General features: G+C 54.1%; 1 long non-coding RNA gene across 1 annotated transcript in view; it reads right to left on the bottom strand.

The window, feature by feature from the left end:
• The window catches only part of LOC123504135, a 110,155-nt gene that overhangs the window by 73,828 nt on the left and 28,827 nt on the right, over positions 1 to 7,500 (bottom strand). Inside the window, exon 2 of the long non-coding RNA XR_006674718.1 lies at positions 624 to 672. This is a non-coding gene — a long non-coding RNA (uncharacterized LOC123504135). The remainder of the gene's footprint in view (positions 1 to 623; positions 673 to 7,500) is intronic.

Genomic DNA, 7,500 nt, shown 5'->3' with positions numbered 1-7,500 from the left:
TCCACATCCTGGAGACGCGTCCTGCGAAGGTGCGTTGATGCTGACACCCGTGGGATCGCGGCACCTCTACGGCGTCACCACCAATGAGCACCGTTCTCGTGCTCCGTGCGGTGACTCTTAGAGGATGACGCAGCCCTGCCAGATGTGGCACTCTTTGCACCTGTGCCTTATGGAACACTACGATCGCCGCTACGTCTCTGCGGTGTTCCAGTGAATCAAGGGGACGCTCAGGCTCTGGGTGAGGTGGTAGTGCAGCATCTACTAGCCGTATGGCGCGGCGTTGGATGCTGTCCAGTCTCCTTCTGTGTGTGGTGGCACAGGACATCCAGGACATCTCTCTCTCTCTCTCTCTCTCTCTCTCTCTCTCTCTCTCTCTCTCTCTCTCTCTCTCTCTCTCTCTCTCTGTACCTGCTGCTGCTGCTGCTGCTGCCTGTCGGTCTTCCTCTTCTGCTGTTGCTGATGTTCGGTCCTCTTGATTAGTGCATCGATAAAAAACATAAATACATAGAACACAGAACACAGAACATAGATACATAGAACACAGAACACAGAACATAGAACACAGAACATAGAACACAGATACATAGAACACAGATACATAGAACACAGAACATCGAACTTACTGATGTTGCTGCTCCTCCTGCTGCTGTTGGTGCTGCTCCTCTTGCTTGCCTGTGTGGGAGAGACAAGTGCATCGATTAGTGCACCGAGAACACAGATGTTGCTGCTCCTCCTGCTGCTGTTGCATAGAACACAGAACATCGAACACAGAACACAGTTGCCAATGTCAGGTCTCTCTCTCTCTCTCTCTCTCTCTCTCTCTCTCTCTCTCTCTCTCTCTCTCTCTCTCTCTCTCTCTCTCTCTCTCTCTCTCTCTCTCTCTCTCTCTCTCTCTCTCTCTCTGCAGCTGCTAAGTTAGGTCCTAGGATGATTTTGACTGGGGTGGGGGGACTGCCCAGTCAGCCAGTCACGTAGATGGCCCTTAACAGTTGCCTGTGTCAGTCAGGTGGGTGGTCCATTACTCTCTCTCTCTCTCTCTCTCTCTCTGCAGCTGCTAAGTTAGGTCCTAGCCTGACTTTGACTGGGGTGGGGGACTGCCCAGTCAGCCAGTCAGGTGTATGGCCCTTAACAGTTGCCTGTGTCAGTCAGGTGGGTGGTCCATTTCTCTCTCTCTCTCTCTCTCTCTCTCTCTCTCTCTCTCTCTCTCTTTCTCTGCAGCTGCTAAGTTAGGTCCTAGCCTGACTTTGACTGTGGGGAGGACTGCCCAGTCAGACAGTCAGGTGGAAGGCCCTTAACAGTTGCCAATGTCAGTCAGGTGAGTGGTCTCTCTCTCTCTCTCTCTCTCTCTCTCTCTCTCTCTCTCTCTCTCTCTCTCTCTCTCTGCAGCTGCTAAGTTAGGTCCTAGCCTGAATTTGACTGGTCAGCCGGATGGCCCTTAACAGTTGCCTGTGTCAGTCAGGTGGGTGGTCCTAGCCTGACTTTGACTGTGGGGGGGACTGCCCAGTCAGCCAGTCAGGTGGGTGGTCCATTCTCTCTCTCTCTCTCTCTCTCTGCAGCTCCTAAGTTATGTCCTAGCCTGAATTAGGTCCTAGCCTGACTTTGAGGTGGGTGGTCCACTCTCTCTCTCTCTCTCTCTCTCTCTCTCTCTCTCTCTCTCTCTCTCTCTCTCTCTCTCTCTCTCTCTCTCTCTCTCTCTCTCTCTCTCTCTCTCTCTCTCTCTCTCTCTCTCTCTCTCTCTCTCTCTCTCTCTCTCTCTCTGCAGCTGCTAAGGTCCTAGCCTGACTTTGACTGTGGGGGACTGCCCAGTCAGCCAGTCAGGTGGATGGCCCTTAACAGTTGCCTGTGTCAGTCAGGTGGGTGGTCCATTTCTCTCTCTCTCTCTCTCTCTCTCTCTCTGCAGCTGCTAAGTTAGGTCCTAGCCTGACTTTGACTGTGGGGGGGGACTGCCCAGTCAGCCAGTCAGGTGGAAGGCCCTTAACAGTTGCCAATGTGAGTGGTCTCTCTCTCTCTCTCTCTCTCTCTCTCTCTCTCTCTCTGCAGCTGCTAAGTTAGGTCCTAGCCTGACTTTGAATGGGGTGGGGGGACTGCCCAGTCAGCCAGTCAGGTGGATGGCCCTTAACAGTTGCCTGTGTCAGTCAGGTGGGTGGTCCATTACTCTCTCTCTCTCTCTCTCTGCAGCTGCTAAGTTAGGTCCTAGCCTGACTTTGACTGGGGTGGGGGGACTGCCCAGTCAGCCAGTCAGGTGGATGGCCCTTAACAGTTGCCTGTGTCAGTCAGGTGGGTGGTCCATTACTCTCTCTCTCTCTCTCTGCAGCTGCTAAGTTAGGTCCTTTGCCTGACTTTGACAGGGGTGGAGGGACTGGCCAGTCAGCCAGTCAGGTGGATGGCCCTTAACAGTTGTCTGTGTCAGTCAGGTGGGTGGTCCACTCTCTCTCTCTCTCTCTCTCTCTCTCTCTCTCTCTCTGCAGCTGTTAAGTTGGGTCCTAGCCTGACTTTGACTGGGGGACTGCCCAGTCAGCCAGTCAGGTGGATGGCCCTAACAGTTGCCTGTGTCTCTCTCAGTCTCTCATCTCTCTCTCTCTCTCTCTCTCTCAGCTGCTAAGTTAGGTCCTAGCCTGACTTTGACTGTCTGCCCAGTCAGCCAGTCAGGTGGAAGGCCTCAACAGTTGCCTGTGTGTGGTCTCTCTCTCTCTCTCTCTCTCTCTCTCTCTCTCTCTCTCTCTCTCTCTCTCCTAGCCTGACTTTGACTGGGGTGGGGACCCAGTCAGCCAGTCAGGTGGATGGCCTCTTAACAGTTGCCTGTGTCAGTGGGTGGTCCATCTCTCTCTCTCTCTCTCTCTGCAGCTGCTAAGTTAGGTCCTAGCCTGACTTTGACTGGGGTGGGGGGACTGCCCAGTCAGCCAGTCAGGTGGATGGCCCTTAACAGTTGCCTGTGTCAGTCAGGTGGGTGGTCCATTCTCTCTCTCTCTCTGCAGCTGCTAAGTTAGGTCCTAGCCTGACTTTGACTGTGGGGGGGGGACTGCCCAGTCAGCCAGTCAGGTGGATGGCCCTTAACATTTGCCTGTGTCAGTCAAGTGGGTTGTCCATTTCTCTCTCTCTCTCTCTCTCTCTCTCTCTCTCTCTCTCTCTCTCTCTCTCTCTCTCTGCAGCTGCTAAGTTAGGTCCTAGCCTGACTTTGACTGGGGACTGCCCAGTCAGCCAGTCAGGTGGATGGCCCTTAACAGTTGCCTGTGTCAATCAGGTGGGTGGTCCATTTCTCTCTCTCTCTCTCTCTCTCTCTGCTGCTGTTAGGTCCTAGCCTGACTTTGACTGTGAGGGGACTGCCCAGTCAGCCAGTCAGGTGGATGGCCCTAACAGTTGCCTGTGTCTCTCTCTCTCCATCTCTCTCTCTGCAGCTGCTAAGTTAGGTCCTAGCCTGACTTTGACTGTGGGGGGACTGCCCAGTCAGCCAGTCAGGTGGATGGCCCTTAACAGTTACCTGTGTCAGTCAGGTGGGTCTCTCTCTCTCTCTCTGCAGCTGCTAAGTTGGGTCCTAGCCTGACTTTGACTGGGGGGGACTGCCAGTCAGCCAGTCAGGTGGATGGCCCTAACAGTTGCCTGTGTCAGTCAGGTGGGTGGTCTCTCTCTCTCTCTCTCTCTCTCTCTCTCTCTCTCTCTCTCTCTCTCTCTCTCTCTCTCTCTCTCTCTCTCTGCTGCTAAGTTAGGTCCTAGCCTGACTTTGACTGGGGGACTGCCCAGTCAGCCAGTCAGGTGGATGGCCCTTAACAGTTGCCTGTGTCAATCAGGTCCATTTCTCTCTCTCTCTCTCTCTCTCAGCTGCTAAGTTGTCCTAGCCTGACTTTGACTGTGGGGACTGCCCAGTCAGCCAGTCAGGTGGATGGCCCTTAACAGTTGCCTGTGTCAATCAGGTGGTTGGTCCATTTCTCTCTCTCTCTCTCTCTCTGCAGCTGCTTAGTTAGGTCCTAGCCTGACTTTGACTGTGGGGACTGCCCAGTCAGCCAGTCAGGTGGATGGCCCTAACAGTTGCCAGTGTGTCTCTCTCTCTCTCTCTCTCTCTCTCTCTCTCTGCAGCTGCTAAGTTAGGTCCTAGCCTGACTTTGACTGGGGGGGGACTGCCCAGTCAGCCAGTCAGGTGGATGGCCCTAACAGTTGCCTGTGTCAGTCAGGTGGGTGGTCCATCTCTCTCTCTCTCTCTCTCTCTCTCTCTCTCTCTCTCTCTCTCTCTCTCTCTCTCTCTCTCTCTCTCTCTCTCTCTCTCTCTCTCTCTCTCTCTCTCTCTCTCTCTCTCTCTCTCTGCAGCTGCTAAGTTAGGTCCTAGCCTGACTTTGACTGGGGTGGGGGGACTGCCCAGTCAGCCAGTCAGGTGGATGGCCCTTAACAGTTGCCTGTGTCAATCAGGTGGGTGGTCCATTTCTCTCTCTGTCTCTCTCTCTCTCTGCAGCTGCTAAGTTAGGTCCTAGCCTGACTTTGACTGTCTGCCCAGTCAGCCAGTCAGGTGGATGGCCCTCACAGTTGCCTGTGTCAGTCTCTGGGTGTCCATCTCTCTCTCTCTCTCTCTCTCTCTCTCTCTGCAGCTGCTAAGTTGGGTCCTAGCCTGACTTTGACTGTCTGCCCAGTCAGCCAGTCAGGTGGATGGCCCTTAACAGTTGCCTGTGTCAGTCAGGTGGGTTGTCCATTTCTCTCTCTCTCTCTCAGCTGCTAAGTTAGGTCAGCCTGACTTTGACTTCTCCAGTCAGCCAGTCAGGTGGATGGCCCTTAACAGTTGCCTGTGTCTCAGGTGGGTGGTCCATCTCTCTCTCTCTCTCTCTCTCTCTCTCTCTCTCTCTCTCTCTGCAGCTGCTAAGTTAGGTCTAGCCTGACTTTGACTGGGGGGGACTGCCCAGTCAGCCAGTCAGGTGGATGGCCCTTAACAGTTGCCTGTGTCTCTGGGTGGTCCATTTCTCTCTCTCTCTCTCTGCAGCTGCTAAGTTGGGTCCTAGCCTGACTTTGACTGCTGCCCAGTCAGCCAGTCAGGTGGATGGCCCTTAACATTTGCCTGTGTCAGTCATGGTCCATTTCTCTCTCTCTCTCTCTCTCTCTCTCTCTCTCTCTCTCTCTCTCTCTCTCTCTCTCTCTCTCTCTCTCTCTCTCTCTCTCTCTCTCTCTCTCTCTCTCTCTCTCTGCAGCTGCTAAGTTGGTCCTAGCCTGACTTTGACTGGGGTGGGGGACTGCCAGTCAGCCAGTCAGTTGCCTGTGTCAATCAGGTGGGTGGTCCATTTCTCTCTCTCTCTGCAGCTGCTAAGTTGTCCTAGCCTGACTTTGACTGTCTGCCCAGTCAGCCAGTCAGGTGGATGGCCCTAACAGTTACCTGTGTCAGTCTCTGTCCATTCTCTCTCTCTCTCTCTCTCTCTCTCTCTCTCTCTCTCTCTCTCTCTCTGCAGCTGCTAAGTTAGGTCCTAGCCTGACTTTGACTGTCTGCCCAGTCAGCCAGTCAGGTGGATGGCTCAACAGTTACCTGTCTCAGTCTTCTCTCTCTCTCTCTCTGCAGCTGCTGTTAGGTCCTAGCCTGACTTTGACTTCTCCAGTCAGCCAGTCAGGTGGATGGCCCTCAACAGTTGCCTGTGTCAGTCAGGTGGTCCTCTCTCTCTCTCTCTCTCTCTCTCTCTCTCTCTCTCTCTCTCTCTCTCTCTCTCTCTCTGTTAGGTCCTAGCCTGACTTTGACTGTGGGGGACTGCCCAGTCAGCCAGTCAGGTGGATGGCCCAACAGTTGCCTGTCTCTCTCTCTCTCTCTCTCTCTCTCTCTCTCTCTCTCTGCAGCTGCTAAGTTAGGTCCTAGCCTGACTTTGACTGGTGGGGGACTGCCCAGTCAGCCAGTCAGGTGGATGGCCCTTAACAGTTGCCTGTGTCAGTCAGGTCCATTCTCTCTCTCTCTCTCTGCAGCTGCTAAGTTCCTAGCCTGACTTTGACTGTAGGGACTGCCCAGTCAGCAGTCAGGTGGAAGGCCCCAACAGTTGCCTGTGAGTCTCTCTCTCTCTCTCTCTCTCTCTCTCTCTCTCTGCAGCTGCTAAGTTAGGTCCTAGCCTGACTTTGAATGGGGTGGAGTCAGCCAGTCAGGTGGATGGCCTCAACAGTTGCCTGTGTCAGTCAGGTGGGTGGTCCATTACTCTCTCTCTCTGCAGCTGCTAAGTTAGGTCCTAGCCTGACTTTGACTGGGTGGGACTGCCCAGTCAGCCAGTCAGGTGGATGGCCAGTTGCCTGTGTCAGTCAGTTGCCTCTGTCTCTCTCTCTCTCTCTCTCTCTCTCTCTCTCTCTCTCTCTCTCTCTCTCTCTCTCTCTCTCTCTGCAGCTGCTAAGTTAGGTCCTAGCCTGACTTTGACTGGTGGGGGCTGCCCACTGAGCCAGTCAGGTGGATGGCCTTCAACAGTTGCCAATGTCAGTCAGGTGGGTGGTCCATCGCTCTGTCTCTCTCTCTCTCTCTCTCTCTCTCTCTCTCTCTCTCTCTCTCTCTCTCTCTCTCTCTCTCTCTCTCTCTCTCTCTCTCTCTCTCTCTCTCTCTCTCTCTCTCTCTCTCTCTCTCTCTCTCTCTCTCTCTCTCTCTCTCTCTCTCTCTCTCTCTCTCTCTCTCTCTCTCTCTCTCTCTCTCTCTCTCTCTCTCTCTCTCTCTCTCTCTCTCTCTCTCTCTCTCTCTCTCTCTCTCTCTCTCTCTCTCTCTGCAGCTGCTAAGTTAGGTCCTTGCCTGACTTTGACTGGTGGGGGCTGCCCACTGAGCCAGTCAGGTGGATGGCCCTCAACAGTTGCCAATGTCAGTCAGGTGGGTGGTCCATCGCTCTCTCTCTCTCTCTCTTCTTCTCTCTCTCTCTCTCCTAGCCTGACTTTGACTGGGGGGGACTGCCCAGTCAGCCAGTCAGGTGGATGGCTCTCAGTTGCCTGTGTCAGTCAGGTGGGTGGTCCATTCTCTCTCTCTCTCTCTCTCTCTCTCTCTCTCTCTCTCTCTCTCTCTCTCTCTCTCTCTCTCTCTCTCTCTCTCTCTCTCTCTCTCTGCAGCTGCTAGTTAGGTCCTAGCCTGACTTTGACTGTCAGCCAGTCAGGTGGATGGCCCTCTCAGTTGCCTGTGTCTCAGGTGGGTGGTCCATCTCTCTCTCTCTCTCTCTCTCTCTCTGCAGCTGCTAAGTTAGGGTCCTAGCCTGACTTTGACTGTCTGCCCAGTCAGCCAGTCAGGTGGATGGCCCTCAACAGTTGCCTGTGTCAGTCAGGTGGATGTCAGGTCTTGGTCTCTCTCTCTCTCTCTCTCTCTCTCTCTCTCTCTCTCTCTCTGCAGCTGCTAAGTTAGGTCCTAGCCTGACTTTGACTGGGGGGGGCTGCCCAGTCAGCCAGTCAGGTGGATGGCCCTCAACAGTTGCCTGTGTCAATCATGGTGGTCTCTCTCTCTCTCTCTCTCTCTCTCAGCTGCTAAGTTAGGTCCTAGCCTGACTTTGACTGGGGGGGACTGCCCAGTCAGCCAGTCAGGTGGATGGCCCTCAA

This window comes from Portunus trituberculatus, chromosome 15, assembly GCF_017591435.1.
Source record: "Portunus trituberculatus isolate SZX2019 chromosome 15, ASM1759143v1, whole genome shotgun sequence".
Taxonomy (NCBI): domain Eukaryota; kingdom Metazoa; phylum Arthropoda; class Malacostraca; order Decapoda; family Portunidae; genus Portunus; species Portunus trituberculatus.
This window is presented reverse-complemented; position numbering and strand designations above follow the sequence as displayed.